Raw genomic sequence first — 19338 nt, 5'->3', positions numbered from 1 at the left:
CTTAATATGTCAAGCACAGGAAAAGCACGAATGAATGTGAGGAATGTGAACCATAGTATTCAAGTTACTAAAGTAGGAGAAACAGTGGAAGCCAGAAAAGAAGGTGACCTGAAGGTTATAACGCAAGAAGGAAAAACTATTACACTACAAAATGTACTAGTATGCACAAAACTTACACACAACCTATTGTCAGTAAGAAGAATTGAGAAAAAAGGTTTTGAAGTCAATTTCAAAAATGGAATTGTTAAAATAAATTCATCAAAAGGAACTTTGGTTGAAGGAAAACTTGGTGGAAATTTATACATACTAAAATTCAATCTTGAAGGTTATGAAACAAATTCGACAAATAATATCACATGTAGAAAATCTGATTGCAAAGTTGAATTATATCAGATACAACATTAGACGTAACTCCAAATATTTAAACACCACTACCAAATACAAAATGTATAATTCTCTTGTTGCTTCACATCTGTACTACTTCCAGCCTTCTGGTGACAAACAACTGCCCAGATAATAAATAAACTACAAATATCACAAAATAAAGTCATCAAGGTACTATTTGACAAACCACTTTCATCAGACACCATGCAACTTTATAATGACATGAATCTTTTGAAAATTAATGAGTTAATTTACCAGGACAGTGTTAAGTTAATTTACAAGATTAAAAACAACTTAGTGGATACTGGCATTAATCTTAGATATGCCAGAGATGTGCATACCCACCATACAAGATCCAGACATAACATCTACATATTGCCAACTGCCAGAAACATTCCTAGGAGGAAAATAACTTACCAAGCTGCCACCTGGTTTAATGAATTATCAAACGACATCAAAGGCTCTGATACTCTGAAGGTATTCACAAATAAAGTGAAAAATCAATTATTCCAAAAAAGACTGAATAATATTTATTTTATATAATACTCAGTATAAAATTCTGGTCAATAGAATTGTTTATTTTAAGACTACTGTGATTAGAATTAAGTAATTGTTCAGTTGCCACACTTGTTATTGTTACTATTACTATATTGTAAAATATGCCTGTTATGGATCACTCATGATCCCTTTGGGTTAATAAATAAATAAAAAAAAAAAATCAATCTTGTTATTATGCTTTGTAGTCGTCCAGATATGTTTCTCGGTAACATTTTTCAGTAGATTTCAAAATTGTTATGAGTTGAAACATTGGAAAAATCTCAAAAATGTACTTAAATATTTGAAGTATACTAAAAACTATGGCTTGAAATTTGAAAGATCAAATGGAAAAGATTACTGTAATGTTTTATCAGCTTAGGTAGATGCAGATTTTGCAAATGACAGTTATGATAGAAAAATTATATCAGGATTTATTTTGAACTTGTATGACAATGTAATATTTTGGAAAACTCATGAAGTATCATTATCAAGCGCTGAGGCCAATATGTATCGTTGTCATCTTCTTTAACTGAAGTGCTCTTTGTAAGCAAATTATTGAAAAAAAAATTAAATTTCGAAATACATCCTGTAAAAATATTTGAGGGTCATCAACCTTGTATAAAAATGGCATCAACACTTGAGACTCGAAGAACAAAGCATATAGATGTGAAACACCACTTAATTCGAGAATGTGTTAATAATAATCAAGTATCACTAGAATATGTCCCAAGTAATAAACAAGTAGCCGACATGCTTACTAAAGCATTGCCGAAAGTTCAATTGAGTTATCTTAGGGATAAGTTGAACGTTGTGGAAATTTTGTAGTTTTGGCTATTAAGAATATTTTATATTTGTTATCATTAAGAAAAAGAATATGTCATAATATTTCACAGATATGGATATTAGAATTCTGTGGACAGAATAACAGTAGAATGAGAGTAGAAACACGTATGCTGTATGAAAAGAAAGTGGGAAAAATTTTAAAAGTATATAAAAGTGATAAATCCTATTTTTAAGACTCGACATATATGTACCCTTCGTAATTTTCATATGAAAGTTTGTTCTTCACTTACCTTGCGCAATAAAATAATAGAAAAAAAAAATCAAAGTCTCCTTGAAAGCGATAAACGTTGAAAATTTTCGTCAAAAAACATTCACACTGTGCCAGCTGGAAATTCCTCGGACTTGTGCCGATTCAAAGCGATAACTATAAATGAATCTGATACCTACAGTGACTTAATTACCCACAGTAGCGACAAGCGTGGTATCGTTTTTGATTGGTTGAGCCTAAATATGGAGGCTTTTTGTTTACATTCTCCATTTACCTGATTTTTGGGATATTTAAAATGTAAGGCCCATTTAATTTAGTCACTGTATTATTCTTCAGTTGAATAAATTCGTTCTATATACAATCAAATAATATCAGGCCCAATAATTTTGATTTTGACGTGTATCAGTCGATTGTATTCTTAAGTTCTATGGTTCTATGTCCCTATTCGCCATTTTTAGGCTCAATCATAGTTAGTCTATGGGCTCAATTTGAACGAATTGTAGCCACTATGTTTAATTAAGTCACTATACTGATACCGTACTTGACGCGCAACCTACTATTTGAAGTAGGGGAGAAGGGCGTAGGTTCGGACATGGGGCACTTCCGGACATTTCAAATTTACCGCCTGGCAATTACACCAGATTCACCAATCATTGACAAAAGCTTCTGTAAACAGTTTGGAATCGTTGACGCCGGCTCATGTTCCATAAATTTGAGTGAAAAGTGGATATATGTTCAGAAGTTCCCAAAAAGTACACCTCAAGGAGTGAATTTCAGGTAAGAAATGATGAGTCTATCAGTAAGAACGCATATTTTTATTCATCTAACCTCAAAAAAGTATAAGGATTGTTTAGTGTTTGAGGAAATTGTGACGATAAAACTCAGCTCTATACAGATGGGGCACGTTCCAACAAAAGATGTGGGGCAGGTTCGGACTGTCCGGACTTGCCCCTTGCTTCATTTTCGTGTTTGTCCGGATGTGCCCCATGATCTTTCAGTAACTTCTTACTGTTTGTAGGATGGTGAGAACATACAAGAAGAAACGTCCTAATCAGCCAGAAATTCCTAGAGAAGTATGCTGTGAAGAATGTTATCAGCAAGAGTATGTCTTTAAGAGATGCTGCAATAAGATTCAATATACCTAAATCAACTTTATTTGACAGAGTTGTCAAAGCTAAAAAACGTTCCAATAATAACATAGAAGACTCTGGGAATGAAGGTGGTGAATCAGAGAAAGAATTTGCTTCATCAAAATATGCAACACGGCAAGTGTTCTCACGAGCTGGAGATATATCTCAAAAAGTGTTCAAAGATATGTTACGGCTTGACATAAGAACTCTGTCGTGGACTGGCTTTCCAATATGCTTCAAAACTGAATAAGAAAATTCCGAGAAATTGGGAAATCAACAAAAAAGCAGGAATTGACTGGATGTAATGTTCTATGAAGCGCCATCCAAGGCTCTCCAATCGCAAACCTGAAAATACAAGTATAGCTAGAGCTTCAGCTTTCAACAGAGCCAATGTGGAGGAATTTTTTAATAATTATGCTTCAGTGCAGGCGACATGTAATTTCTCACCAGATCGTATATGGAACACTGATGAAACGGGTATAACCACAGTCCTTCAAGCACCGAGAGTGATAGCAGAAACAGGAACAAAAGCTGTAGGACAATGCGTATCTGCTGAACGAGGATCTCTTGTCACGATGTGTGGAATAATATCGGCTGTCGGGGCTTCAATTCCACCTCTTTATATCTTTCCTCGTGTGAGGATGAAGGATCAGTTCTTGTACGGTGCCGTTCCTGGGGCTGTTGGTTATGCTGAGAAATCGGGATGGATGTCGACAAGAGTGTTTCTCAAACTGTTAGAGCATATACAAAAATATACAAACAGTAGCCTCTTAAAAAAATTCTGCTGCTGATGGATAATCACGAAACACACGTCTCTATTGATGCCATCTTGGAAACACGGAATTGTATTATTGTCGTTCCCGCCACATTGCACACATAAAATGAATCCACTGAATAAGGGAGTGTATGGTCCATTCAAATCCTAATGCAAGATTTCTTTTAATGATTTCATTCTATCGAACCCTGATAAACCAATAACTATTTATGATGTTGCCAAGTTGTCAGCACAGCCGTATTTGCAAACATTCACTCCCAGTAACATTATAAGTAGTTTCAACAGTACTGGGTTATGGCCTATTAACTCCCTAGTTTATAAAGACGAGGATTTCTGTGCCTCATTCACAACAGACCGTCCTCTTGAAAACAAGAATGGGGAGTCTTCTACAAAAATAGTCGATACAAATATTGTTGTTCGGCCTAATTCCAATGAAGAAATTCAATGCTCACCCAAAAATCATGAAGTAGAAGATATAGTAAGAGATGTGTTGAATATAATAATACATGAAGCTACCAAACCCAAAATTAATATACTTTCTGTTGTTTCTGTTGTCAAACCATCAGACGTGATACCCTTACCAAAGGCTTGTCCCAGATACACTAACAGAAAATCGAGAAAGGGAAAATCAAGAATTTACACCAGTACTCGTGAGAAACAAAGAAAAGAAGAATAAGGGAAAGCCAAATTGATGAATGTGAAGAAAACAAACACTTCGGGAAAATTGGTGCCTGAATCTAAACCAAAGAAAATGCAAATTAATAAACAATCAAAGAGGAGAAAGAAGAATAAAGTTGTTTCAGATAATATCTCATCATCAGATTCTGATATAAATCTACCTTCAGTTGCCACGAAAAAAATAAGAAATGATTGGTCCGACTCTGATATGGATTTAGATTATAGTGGTGATGATGATGAGCTCAATGAACTTTTGGATGACGAGAAAATCCTAAGAGATGATTATCTATTAGTGAAGTTCGCGACAAAAAAAAGATCTTTACATTATGTTGGGAAAGTGATCGATGTAATGCAAAATGGAGAATTCGAAGTTACTTTTTTGAAGAAGTGTATAAAAGGATTTGTTTACCCGGAAATTGAGGATGTTTCATATATTGAGAGGAAAGACATTGTATCAAAGTTACCTAAGCCCATGACAACACCGGGGACTTCAAGAACGGCATCTTTTCTTCAATTCAATGTAATTTTTTTTGGTTACGATGTTAATTAATGTTTCATAGTATTTTGTCAACAATTTTATATGGAAAATAAAGCAAAATTTCCAAAATGTATATTCGTCCGAACCTACCCCATTCATGTCCGAAAGTGCCCCGCCATGGGGCACATCCGGACAATTCCCCAAATTCACTAATATTACATTTTCTGGAAAATTATTCGAAATTTGCACGTATATGATAATGAAAAGGCATATAACAAGAAGGCTTTATTTGATGAAATTTCAACAACTTGATAATATTAACAATCGATAGAGATATAATTATTTGTAAAACAGTGTCCGAACCTGCCCCCTTCACCCCTATACATCATAGCACTGCAGTATACACAATAAACACGAGCTATAGGAGGAAATGAGAATCAATGGAAATGTGTGTACACTGTAGTGTACGACATGTCGGAAAGGGTTAAATCCTGCTCTTTTTGTATCACCCGAAATATGTAATTTCTTTTCATAACTTCACTCCCGACTCGCGCACTCCGAGATAATCTATTTCTATAATAAATAAATCTAAAACTTTATCAAAAACCTCTTTTTACCTACTTCTGACCTAACTTGTCCTTTCTTAGACCCAAACAATTCTTTCTTTCTTATTCTCGAATACTTGAAGTTTGTTAAATTCTCTGATCTACTTAAACTTCCCTTCTAATCGACTTGATCTTCGAAAAGCTACTCTAATACTCAAAAGAGATTGTTTTGCTGTAAGTCCGGTATAAGACCGACGTATAAGTTTTAAACTCTTCTCAGTATGAGTTACTAAGAGATACTGATTTTCTTCCTAAATTTTCCTCAAGACCCTAACCTCGTACTTATCCCAAGTCCGCCATGAAATTTCCCAGAATAATCATTTGTTAAAATTTTTTTCCTTCTTACTTTTCCATCTCCGACTCCGAGTGTCGCCTTCAATTTGGCTTAAGCTAGATTTTTCCGCTGTCTCAGCCGAGAACCAAAATATGAAATTTGCAAACTGACACTGTTTCATCTGGGAATCAAAACTATGCTACGTGCTTATTGACCAGATATGCTAAAGTACCCAGACTAACTTACCCCTTCGTATCGCCATTCTGTACTCTGGATCAAGTTCTCATTCTGCTACAGCGTGGTATTTCGAAGTGATAACTGGGAAACCAGATGATACACATCCAGTACTTGATACAAGTTAAGGTAACCATATCGTGTTGGATCCTCTAAATACAAAGTATTTCATTTTAACTTGGAAATAATTTAAATAATTTAGAAATTTTACACCACCGTCTCCTCCACCTTTTTCATGGACGGTATCTGAATCTCTGAAAGAGAGAATTTTATGTAGATATAGTTAATTATATACAGGGTGTTTCAAGTTCGACGGCCTATTAGACGTTTGTGGAGAACGGGGCCGATTTGAAATCTGAAAATTCGGAATAAGACATTATTTATGATGCCCTATCAAGCTAAAATATTTTCGAAGTTCCGGCACTTCCGGTTATACAAGAATTGAAAAAAAAATTTTTCAAAAAAAACTTTTTTTTTCTTTTTATGTTTCAGATATCATTAAGATTTCCATTCTTAATTACAATTTGCTAAAATTATTGCGTTAGTCCTCATAGTTTCCAAAATATTAAGAAAAAAACGAAAAAAAGAGAGAATTTCCTTAGTCACAATTAAGTGAATTATTTTTACTGTGAATATCCTATGCGTATACTCAATTCACTTTCTGAAACTAGAATGATGTTGGAATATTGTGCATATCTTGAATTTGAGAAATATCATCACAGGGTGTTTCAAATATTGTGCCTAAAATTGTGAACAAAATTTGATCATAACTTTCGATTTTCAAATTAGAACCCTATTTTTTTGTAATTTCGTTGGATTCTACGGTGAAAAATAAGGGTAGTGTCCAAACATGATTATCCTCTCAAATTCAATATTACAAGAGTTATTCGAGATTTTATGAATTTATGTTATACCATAGTATAAGGAAAGGATAGTAAGCCAACCGCCGTTTGACGGCAAGGAAATAATCACCAGGGGTCGCTACTGTAGTTGGATTTGGAGAAGTAACTCGATAATAGATGGCACTGAATCATGAGCTATAGATGGCGCAGAAATAATACGATAATTCATTCAGTGGCGTGGTTGAAAAGGGGTCGCATGACATTGCCAACAATTTTTATGTTATTATTAAGTTATCACAAATACACGCCACTGGCGTAAATGCTTATTATAGAGCAGAAAAAATATCAAAATATAGAAATCTTCTGACCACTCTATTTCAAATATTTTAGTTCTTCAAAATAACACCAATTTTTTCAGAGGGCTCCACTTTACGGACCAATTTTTGACAGTAAAATTCGAGTTAAACGTGAGTACAACTAGATGGCGCTCAACATCAACGAAATCGAAAAAAGCACTACACTGGCTTACTATCCTTTCCTTATACTATGGTTATACGTAGGGTCAATTTCATTCAATCTGTTTCTAGAGTGCGTTTCAAATCAGTATTCATCAGAAATTAAAATATGCAATTATTTCAAAGTGACAGGTGTACTCATTATTGAAGCACATAGATTATAATTTCACGATATGAATCAAATAATGAAATTCTGGATCAATTCCATATGCACGTTGAATGCAACAGAATTTTTTCGAGAACTTGTCGAGCATTCAATCAGAAATATCCACATTTACCACCAATTGACGAGAAGATATTTCGGAAGTATGTTTCAAACTCCCATATCCAACAAATCTCGTCCTTGCATTCAACTCAGGAAATAGGGATCTTGGCTTCAGGACTGCTAATAGGGTGAATAATACACTCAGTTTCAACTGTCAACGTTTCGATCCCATTTGGGATCTTCTTCAGGACTGTAAAAGTATTTATTAAGAATTATTGGACAAATGAACAATCTGGTTACAACAATACGAAAAACAATACACAAAATCATTTAAAAAAAACGGTCTTATAGGCTTATACTATACTTCTATATACAATCATCAATAATAGTGAAAGACAAGAAATGACTAGGATTCAGGTGGAATAAGGTTATTTTCTTTTCGATTTTTTATTATATTATTATTATGAACTGAATCATACTTTTTCCTCCACGGTACGAATAAATATAAACACTCACCAATTTAGTCATATGTATTACGATGCGGGTGAAGTTGTTGAATATAGACAAAAATGAGAAAACCGCTCTAGCTGTGCACCACTTCCAAGAACATCATAATTTGGACTTTGATGAAGTGAAAATTTTGGATAAAGAATGCAATTATCATAAAAGATGTATCAGTGAAATGATACACATTTCCATACATGACACAATGAATATTAGAACAGATACTCAAAAATTAAGTATAATTTACAACAATCTATTAAGAGAAATCAAATAAATATAATGAATCCGTGTCAGTAAGAATATCATCAGAACATGTTTGAAAATCCAATGATAACATATTTATACTCGAATACAAAACACCACCGTCCAGTATCATATCAGCCAAGCAAAGAGAACAACCGCATAAGTTTCGTGACAAAAACCACTATTAAAAATAAGATTATTGACGAAATAGAAAACCTCAACATAGGTCTAATGGAATTCAACAACTTCACCCGCATCGTAATACATATGACTAAATTGGTGAGTGTTTATATTTATTCGTACCGTGGAGGAAAAAGTATGATTCAGTTCATAATAATAATATAATAAAAAATCGAAAAGAAAATAACCTTATTCCACCTGAATCCTAGTCATTTCTTGTCTTTCACTATTATTGATGATTGTATATAGAAGTATAGTATAAGCCTATAAGACCGTTTTTTTTTAAATGATTTTGTGTATTGTTTTTCGTATTGTTGTAACCAGATTGTTCATTTGTCCAATAATTCTTAATAAATACTTTCACAGTCCTGAAGAAGATCCCAAATAGGATCGAAACGTTGACAGTTGAAACTGAGTGTATTATTCACCCTATTAGCAGTCCTGAAGCCAAGATCCCTATTTCCTGAGTCCTATGTTTCAAACTTTCTGTTACTCCCTTTTAATCACCACAATGATTTTTCCTGAATTCACAAAATGTATCCTACCGCTTTTTTATATGAATAGAATTGGCACACAGGAGTCCTGCATGATTTTATCTGATTGGGAAGTACAGGTTTTTTTTTTCTAGGTAGGTACTCCAGTATATTCATAAAGTATGAAACATCATTTCAAGAAGATGTGGAAATTTCTGATTTAAAATTCGATGAGTTCTATCGATAATTCTATTGCATTCATCGTGAATAAGGAATAAGATATTTATAACACAAGTGCAAAGTTATTGATATTCTTCCAAGAGTTCAAAATGAACGAGTAGTAGAATGAGCCTTCTGTACGAGTTTTAAACATTATTTTCCCGAATTCACTGCCTTTTTATTGAAATTAACAAAAATTTTCATAAATATCTATTAGTGATTTTTGTATTGAAAAATGTTGGTTGGCAGAACAGTTTTCTGTATCACAAATTTGACAGATAATAGAAAAATCCGTTCCAGTCTATTTTGTTCCACAAGATGTGCCGGAATGAACGGATTTGCCACATAATTAGAGAAAAGTATATCCAGAATTTTGTCATTTGAATATTAGAAATTCAATTCGTGAAATCATATTAGTGTAGCTTCGATAATGAAAACACCTGTCACATGTAAAGTAATTAGATATTTAAATTTCTATGGTCATAGAGTATTATTGCTAGTCTGTCTAGAAACAGATCGAATGAAATTGACCCTACGTATAATATAAATTCATAAAATCTTGAATAACTCTTGAATTATTGAATTTGAGAGCATAATCATGTTTAGAAACTACCCTTATTTTTTACCGTAGAATCCAACGAAATCACAAAAAAATAGGGTTCTAATTTGAAAATCGAAAGTTATGATCAAATTTTGTTCACAATTTTAGGCACAATATTTGAAACACCCTGTGATGATATTTCTCAAATTCAAGATATGCACAATATTCCAACATCATTCTAGTTTCAGAAAGTGAATTGAGTATACGCATAGGATATTCACAGTAAAAATAATTCACGTAATTGTGACTAAGGAAATTCTCTCTTTTTTTCGGTTTTTTCTTAATATTTTGGAAACTATGAGGACTTACGCAATAATTTTAGGAAAGACGTAATTGACCATATTCACCGTCGCCATATTGTTGTGCGACAATACCAACTACCCAGTGTTCCCAACGAAGAAATATTGACTTTACTAGAAAAATTCCACAATATAAAGTTTATAAGTGAAGTTTATGTGTACCTTTTCTGGCTGCTACGCCAGATAGGCTTGTTTGGGACAATATTTCGCAAAAATTTCACCTTTTGGAAATAAAAACATTAGTGAAAGGTGGTTTTATGAACAAATTAACTGTGGCCGAGTTTATAAATGAAGGCTTCGCTCCATTTTTGGAAATAGTCAGTGAAAGAATAATCTCTATGGCTGATAGTATTTTTGATATTAGTGGTATTTTTCTAGTGAACTCAATATTTCTCCGTTGGGAACACTGGGTAGTTGGTATTGTCGCACAACAATATGGCGACGGTGAATATGGTCAATTGAAAATGGAAATCTTGATAATATCTAAGACATAAAATGAAAAAAAAAAGTTTTTTTGAAAATTTTTTTTTCAATTCTTGTATAACCGGAAGTGCCGGAACTTCGAAAATATTTTGGCTGAATAGGGTATCATGAACAATGTCATATTCCGAATTTTCAGATTTCAAATCGGCCCCGTTCTCCAGAAAAGTCTAATAGGCCGTCGAACTTGAAACACTTGTATACTCGTATATCACAAATATTGAAAACATTTACTTTTCCACTTCAATCTAGTTTATGTTTTCCTTGGAAAATATGACTGGCTCTCTAATTGCCTTTTCTTATTATTCTTAGTATTTTTTATTTCCTATTGATTGCTGATATTCGAAATCATTCTAGTGATCTTGTAAAGTTTTCATCATCAATTGATTTCAGCTGCAAACAAGCTTTTCCATGCACTTTCTACAAATATATGCCACATTAGAATGATTGATCAAATTGAATGCATCACATAAATTACTTCACGTCTTTTATCTTCATCTACAGGAAAGTATGTTCCTGATTTTTTTTCTTCATTTCCATAACTAGTAGAAGTAGATGGTTTATCTAAATCAACTGATACTGGACCTGAAACAATATCGCTACTCTTTTCAATCAAAGCAACAGCTTGTATGTACTTACATAAAGCTTTTTTAATAGTATATTCAGAGCAATGGCATTGAAATTTGTGTATACAAATTTTACATTTGTCACAGTAGCCTGCTCTGTATTCATCACTGCATATTTCATTATGAGAGACAATACAATATTTATGGTGTTGATAAATTAAATATGGCAATACCCAGAAGAACTAACCTTCAGTATTACTGTGATTGCAATTATAATGAACATGTTTTCCCTTCCAACCAGTAGTAATATAGTCAAAATTCCCATTGTCAAGTGCTCTCCAAGATTCAAATTTTTCCATATTTCTAATAGAGATAAAATTCTTCAATATTAATAGCATGAATTTCCTGTAAATGATTTATTAATTCGTTGTAGATTACAAATGCTTTTTTTCTTCTTCAGGACAGAGGGGGAACTTAATATGCTTAGCTTTTACTTCAATTAATGGCTCTTCAAGACAAAAGTTTTATAAGACGATTTTTTGCCTTCTTGCTGGAATATTCCTTTAGGCAAACGTGACAAATCGTATCACCGCTAAAAACATTCTATATAAGTAATATAGGGTTGTTACGAAAAAAGCACGTTAGCACAGTCTGTTCCGAGTATCTGTTTAATTATGTAGAATAAATGAAACTCACCCCTTTTTATTCATGACAATCTTCACAATTTAGCAATCGAAATTACTGAATTTTCTAAAGATGTAATTCACAAGAAAGGGAAATTGGCTTATCAAATTCGAATATGTTTTGTTTTTGCTTATAAGAGGAAAGTTTTATGAAACCATAAACCTAATTCAAATATAAAATCATATGAGTTCTATGGTCTATCGTCTATGTATGAAACAACAGTATAGGCGAATCAACATAAGCGCTACGCCACCTGGTAACAATCAGAGTAACTAGAAATGTTGACATGGTTCTTGCCTCAGAGGTAGTCAGGTTCTTGCATTCTGCTTTATTTTTGTGTGATATTCTACGAATATTTATATTTTTTTTTAATCATTTCAATAGTTCTGAGTCGTTCGAATCACTATTGTTCAGTTCCTCAGAGTTCTTCCTGGGAAAAAAAAGTTCAAATATCAAGTTCCATGCTTTCCCTCAAACTTGTAATAAATATTGTGTTTGGGTGGAAGGGAAATCGGGGAGTAAAGTGCTGATGGATCGACAAAAGTTTGGCAACTGAAATTCAAAATCGATAAACCAGTGACAAGAAATATGAAAGTATGTTCCCTGCATTTTATCGATGATGATAATTTTTATCGAGGTAATCACTGATAGCACATAAAATTTTAGATTATATTTATGGGGATAATAATAATAATAATAGTTCACAGATTCCAGTTCTACACAGAAAAAATGTTTGAAAAAGACTGCAGTGCCTTCCAGAAATCTTCGTGTTGGATCTACTACCACAAAGGAAGAACCTGAATGTTCAAGTAGTAGCTTACAGCTTCTTCAGGATCAGCCTGATTGTAATGGGCCTAAAACTTTCAAGGATTTCGAAGTGCAAGTGAATACTCCTAAAGTATCTTCTTTGTGTGACCTGATAACAACAGATAGTGCTCTAAACAGTTTTACTGGTCTCAATAATATGAAACTATTAGATACAATAGTAGAAGCAGTACAATCTATTTACAGTGATCAAAGATCACATCGTTTAACAATCAGGCAGCGTATTGTTTTAGTTTTAACAAAATTGAAGTGTGATCTTTCATATGTGGCATTATCTGTTTTATTTGGCATTTCACAAGAATTGTGCCAAAGATACATTGTCTTCAAATCTAAGGTATTTTTACACAATATTGGAAAAATTCCTCAGAAATATTTGGACATATACTCTGAAATCCTATATATTTTTTTTCAGGGCACACTGATAATACTTCTCTATCACATTTTAATTATTTTAGAATAGTCGTATAATATGCAGAATATATTTTCAAAATAAATACATTTCATAAGTGAAATATTTTCAATTGAATTCTCATTATTTTTGATGATTCATTAGTCAAGCAATAATATAATTCGATAAATAGGTATCAACATGAGTAGTAGTTTTAAGTAGCCTAGTGATATAAATTTATTTTCAGAAACATTTTATGTAAATTGAGTAATCTCTTAATAAATAAATAAAAATGGATATGCGACTTTCTGTAGTATTCCTAAAAATATTCAATACATTAGCATTTGTAATATTTTTTTGGGACTGTATAATTGAAGGGTAACGTGAAATGATCAATTCGGATAAGTAAAAAAACTTTCAACTAAAGTTTATTAGTCATGCAAATAACATATAACATTTTTATTATGTGACCAGCATTTAAAACTTTTTCACCTTCATAAACACTTCTAGAAGTGTTTGTGCTTTTAAGATACCCCAAGTATTCTACTAAACTCAGTCTTGCCATTTGGACCTAAAAAAGGTACTATTATAATCCGTAGTATAATAATGTTGATTGGACCGTTCACATATTATATGCACAAGTCTTCCATCCTTGCATAACTTTCAATATGACTAGACTGAACTGAAACAAATGATGATACCTACCGCCTTTACCTGAAATGAAAATATTATATTCACAGTACCACACTTGTTCACTATAGAAGAAAAGTTTTTATATTCATTGTAAAATCAAATTTTAATAACGCAAATACACACACAACTGATAGAACAAAACACTCCAATGTCAACATTTATAGTTCTACGTCTGCTCACCTTAGCGCTGCGTTCTTATTTTCAGTACAGTGACTATATTACATGGTAATAAAGTCACTGTAATTTATCTTCACACATAAATTTATTGAGAGAATTAGGAGAAGAACCATTAGATTTTCTCAATTATTTGCGCATGACTGAAACAGTGTACCAAAAATTACTATTGTTGGTTTCTCCTTTAATTGTGAAAAAATATACAGTCATGAGAACTGCAGTATCTCCACATGAAAGATTAGCTGCTACTCTGAGATCTTTAGCCACAGGACGCTCGTATGAGTGCCTGAAATTTTCTACAAGAATATCCCCTCAAGCCCTCGGAAAAATAATACCAGAAACTTGTAAAGCTTTGTAAATGCTGTCCACAGATGCTCCAGATTTTTTCGAAGCCTCAACTTTTTTTTTTCTTTGCGAGAAGCAAATCTCAAGCTGTTTATTTTTGACAGCACCGATTTCTTGGTCGTACCAGGTTCCATTTCTTCCAACTTTTTCGCCAGTCTGCTGTATGCCGCATCTTTTTTGGCGCGATCGTGATAATCAGCCGATGTCACTTGCCATTAACAAAGTTCCGACCTATATAGTTCGATAAAATCGACTATAACCTGGTTATGTTTACGCGACATTGTGATGCGCACCCTTGCTCGACACGAAATCAACTGAGAACTCCACAGTTGAACCCCCACACACTGTCAGTTCAGTTAAACCTTTCAGTTAAAAATATGAACAATTTCATTTCTCTCAGTTGAACTGTTCAGTTGAAAAATTCGAGTTGAACTGAGACTGAAATACCCACTCACGTAGAGTTTCGACTGACAGTTTTAACTGTTCAGTCGAAACTGACAGTTTCAACTGTACGTGGATGGCCGGCCTTAGAATATAGATATACTGCGTTCGGCAAATCCCCACCGGTACGGAGCGTGCGGTGTAAACCGCAGAATATAAGAATAAGAATTGCTAACGCCGTGCTAAATGAAGGCAACAATATGGTCGATATTTTGTCCGCCATCGCTGAGTGATTTACATGGCGGGAAAATTTGGATATGAAGGCATGGCAATTCATTGAAATTGTTGGAATATTTTTTTAATTTATCTTAGGTTATGTTGCTATAATTTTGAAATTAAAACAAAAAATATCATTTATAAGTTTTATTCATCAAAGTCAATTTATATATTTGCTTGAAATTGTAATTATTTATAAAAATCAATACATAATATTGATTATATTGAGAGAATAACACTATAACTGAATGGAAAAAAATACCTATTTATACCTATTTTATAAAATTCTATCTGATAAACCACTGAATTGGTACATTTCTGAACCAATATTCAAATTTCTACACATACATGAAAGATAAAAAATCTTCAGTTGGATTAATCTATCGTCCTACGTTATAGTGCTCATTTCGTAATTCACTTTAATTATCACAGGTCTTCTTTGGTACTTCATTTTCAGCTCATTTGGAGGTTCTAGGTGGAGATATGAAAAAAAAAATTATAAATAGCGATCAATTAGTAATTCATTTTAATTTGATATGATAATTCTGGATCACGTAGATGGTTTTTGTTAGAATCATAAATATTTTCCATACATGAAACATTTGGGGAAGTTCTGGAATCATAGAGATGATGAGGATGATAAATTTGATATTGCAGTAAAGGAGAGGAACATAATTTAACTTTAATCTAGTTGGTTTTGAAGGATTATTATAATCACATGTAAGGATTTCAGATATATTAGAACATTGAAATACAATATGAGGAGAAACCCAGTCTTATTATGTGCTAATGGAAAAGTGCAGACGGTGCGAAAGGTGCGGAAGGTGTGATTTTCCGAACGCTTACGGTGGGAATGGTGCGAACGGTGTGACATATACCGAACGTAGTAATAAATTATTAATGTTCTAAGATAGGAACTATACATACTGCGTTCGGTATATGTCACACCGTTCGCACCACCGTAAGCTCCCTAAGCGTTCGGCAAATCACATCTTTCGCACCGTCTGCACTTTTCTGCGTTCGGTAAATGTCAACCGAATGCACCGGTGCTTAACCTTTCGCCCCGCCTAGGTAGACGGAGAAAGGGGTGCGAACTGTGGACCATAGATTACAATAATATTAGCATAAAAATGAAGAAAAGAAGTACGCCAAATTGTGTGGGATAGGAATTTTTGATTTCAAGATTGGTTTGAAAATAGGTACATGCATTGGTTGTCTTTGAACATCATGCACGAATCTGAGAATTTTGGAAATACAATAATCATGAATTATAAACTTATTATGCAAAATCTCTTTATGTATTTAGACTTTTTTCTTATGTTTGTATATGTTAAAGGCAATTAGGAAACAAATATTATCATCAAAAATGAAGGTTCATTTTACGAAGTACATAATTGTATCTCAGCGAAGAAATCTTTCATCCGTGTTCAAAGAATACATTATATATAAAATTCCTTTTACTCTCTTTTAATTGGTTCCCTGATTGATTATTCATATTTTCGATATCTACAAAATTTCCAACTTTTTCATTCAGTGGTTCATTAACAATATCCTCAGGATGATCTCCTTTCAACTCTTTCAAGATAAACACATCATGTAGAATACATCCTGATATCACGAGGAGACAAACTAGATCTAGTCTGGCCGTCTCCAATAATTTCAATCGACGAAATTGCTTTTTTCTTTTCACAAAACACATTCAAAAATTCCTCGAAATCAGCTCCGTTAGCTCCGTCATCGTTCGGCAAAACACGCACGCGCCTATCGCTCCGTGGTCACGTGACCTATGAACCGTTTACACTTTACACAGCACGCTCCGCACCGGTGGGGATTTGCCGAACGCAGTATAGTTCTTATATTGTGTATGAAACAAAAACAAATCACAAAAATAAAATAGATCAGTGTTGCCAATGGATGGATACGAAATTATCCGCTTCTTCTTCTTCAGGTGGTGTCTTCGTTCCGAAGTTTGGCCACTGCCGTAGCATACACGTTAATTAATGCTTTCAACAGATCTCATATTACTGAATGATGGCACGTCCACTCGGTTTACACTACAAGGTAACAATGCCAGTGCACCTGATTTTGCAATATGTACACCATCATTTTCTCTAGTGTCTACCTGGTCAGTAATCCCAGATAGTAGTATGATAGTAGTGATCATTTTTCAGTCCTCGTTGAACTTGGCAAAGAGCCCCTAAATTCAAAGTCGTCCTATAAAAAATTTTTCAGCACCCTAGATACAATCTCAAGAAAGCTGATTGGCTGGGATATACCTCATATCTAAGCGATTGTGTTACCCATGAATATTCAGAAAAGTTTCTTGATTTACTTACTCTGGCTGCAGATAAATTTCTCCCTCAGCGTAAATTCTCTAATAATAACTTTCAAGGGCACTGGTGGGGTGACGGTATTGCCACAGCGGTCAAAGAAAAAAGAGATGCTCCTTTTGGCTCTAAATAAAAAAACAGTCTGCTCCAGGATTAGATGGTCTGTCATACAAAATGTATACACTGCCCCATTGTCAGCAAAGCTCCTTTTGTTACGAGTGTTCAATCCAATTCTCCTATCGGGAAACGTCCCCTCTGATTAAAAAGAGACCCTTATATTTCCTTTTCTAAAAAAAGGCTAGACACAAAACCTAGTTATCTAGTTATAGGCCTATTTCTCTGCCTCCAAGCATTGCCAAAAAAAATATCTCAACATAGGCAGCACATAGAACGACAGAAATGAGGATAATAACGGGACAGGATGAGAAACGGGGAACTAAGGGAACGAAGAGGGATTCAAGACGTGGGAAAGTTTGTGAGGCAGATGAGAAAATACTGGAATAAGGACATAGAGAGGATGCCGGTCAACAGACTGGTGAAAGGTGCAAGGCAGAACAAACCCACAGGGAAGTGAACCTAGGGGAGACCACCGAAACGTCGGAAAGAATGCTGGACGTCTAGGAAGAGGCTGACTAATTATCAACAGGCAGAAGCCTACCTATATGAACTACCAGCCCATATAAGGCTAGGAACATAGTGAAGCGACCAAGAGGTGCGAAGAGGATAGTAGAGAGGATAGAGGCGAATTCAAACAAATATATTCTAATAGGGTAGTACATAGTGCAGCGATCCCGAATGCGGTTGCGCGAGGCGGTTAAGCGAGGATAGAGGCGAGATCGGGGAAGTTTGTTTTCCTTCATCGCCGCGCGGCTGCGCAATTAATAAATAAAATTGGATATTGACGCATTCATAAGTTCGATATTTGTGAAAAGTAATTTGTGGAATCAGAGAGATGCTCAACATCATAATTGATATATTTTGGATAAGTTATGGGATGCTGTAGCGGATGAAATGAAACAAACAAGTAATTATAAATTAATCCGTGGGAGTGATAGGGTCGCGAATGAAATAAGTCCAGTTTTTCATTAATTTAGATTCAGTTTTTTCCAGAATATAGTCGTTGCAATATTCATATGGAAATATGAGAGAAATTTCTCTGGATGATCGCTTAATTATTTATACACGTGATGAAATTCACCATGTACTTTCCTAGATTTATTAATTTCGTGAACACTACAAGTTCTTCTATTTTCATCATTTTTCATTACATACCAGAGTTTCAATAACGAATTTTCTAACAGTATAAATCTATTTTTCGGAAACGCGCCTCCTCTGTAATAATCAAACTCGACTATCGCCTTGATTTCTTGTTCGCCTCACTATGAGATGAGACCTCGTCATCGCCGCTACTATCGGGAACCGCTATCCTTTCTGCTATCCTCTTCACACCTCTTGGTCGCTTCACTATGTTCCTAGCCTTAGAAAGAAGATGAAGAAATTTTACATTCGTCACAGTAGCCCGCTCTGGATTCTTCACTGCATATTTCGTTATAAGAGACAATAATATAATATTTATGATTCCCGATGATGAGAGAACCATGAATTGACCTGAATTTAAACAGATCACTTTTTTTGATACTTCATTTTCTGCTCTGAAGTAAGTTTCCTAAATCACTCTAGATTAGTAAGAATTAGCAGTCGGTCTATAAATTCATTATTTTTCCACACATTTTATCATTCACAAGTTCTTCTAATAGATCCAATAATATTCCTCTATGCTAAATGTTTTCTTAGTTATTAGTGAATTCCTCTTTTCCTAAAATTTTGATGTCCTTTCATTTTATTGTAATGTATGACCTAATTCGGGCGCTCTATTTGAATTTTCCAAAGAAGCAATTCACAAGAAATGGGAATCGGTTTATCAAATTCGAATATGTTTATAAGTTTTTAAATGACAAAGATTAACGAT

The 19338-nt window shown here is 33.9% G+C and overlaps 1 long non-coding RNA gene across 1 annotated transcript; it reads right to left on the bottom strand.

Annotated features, from left to right (window-relative positions):
* Positions 1 to 5356: 5356 nt before the first annotated feature.
* On the bottom strand, positions 5357 to 13035 carry LOC123671725. Its single transcript, XR_006746164.1, has 5 exons — positions 11970 to 13035; positions 11521 to 11865; positions 11186 to 11292; positions 10942 to 11127; positions 5357 to 6400 (listed from the first exon to the last, which is right to left on the bottom strand). It is a non-coding gene; the product is annotated as an uncharacterized LOC123671725 (long non-coding RNA).
* Between the last annotated feature and the right edge of the window lie 6303 nt (positions 13036 to 19338).

Source organism: Harmonia axyridis, chromosome 1 (assembly GCF_914767665.1).
Source record: "Harmonia axyridis chromosome 1, icHarAxyr1.1, whole genome shotgun sequence".
Classification (NCBI taxonomy): Eukaryota; Metazoa; Arthropoda; class Insecta; order Coleoptera; family Coccinellidae; genus Harmonia; species Harmonia axyridis.
The sequence above is the reverse complement of the archived record's forward strand: the minus strand, read 5'-3'. Positions and strand labels throughout refer to the sequence as shown.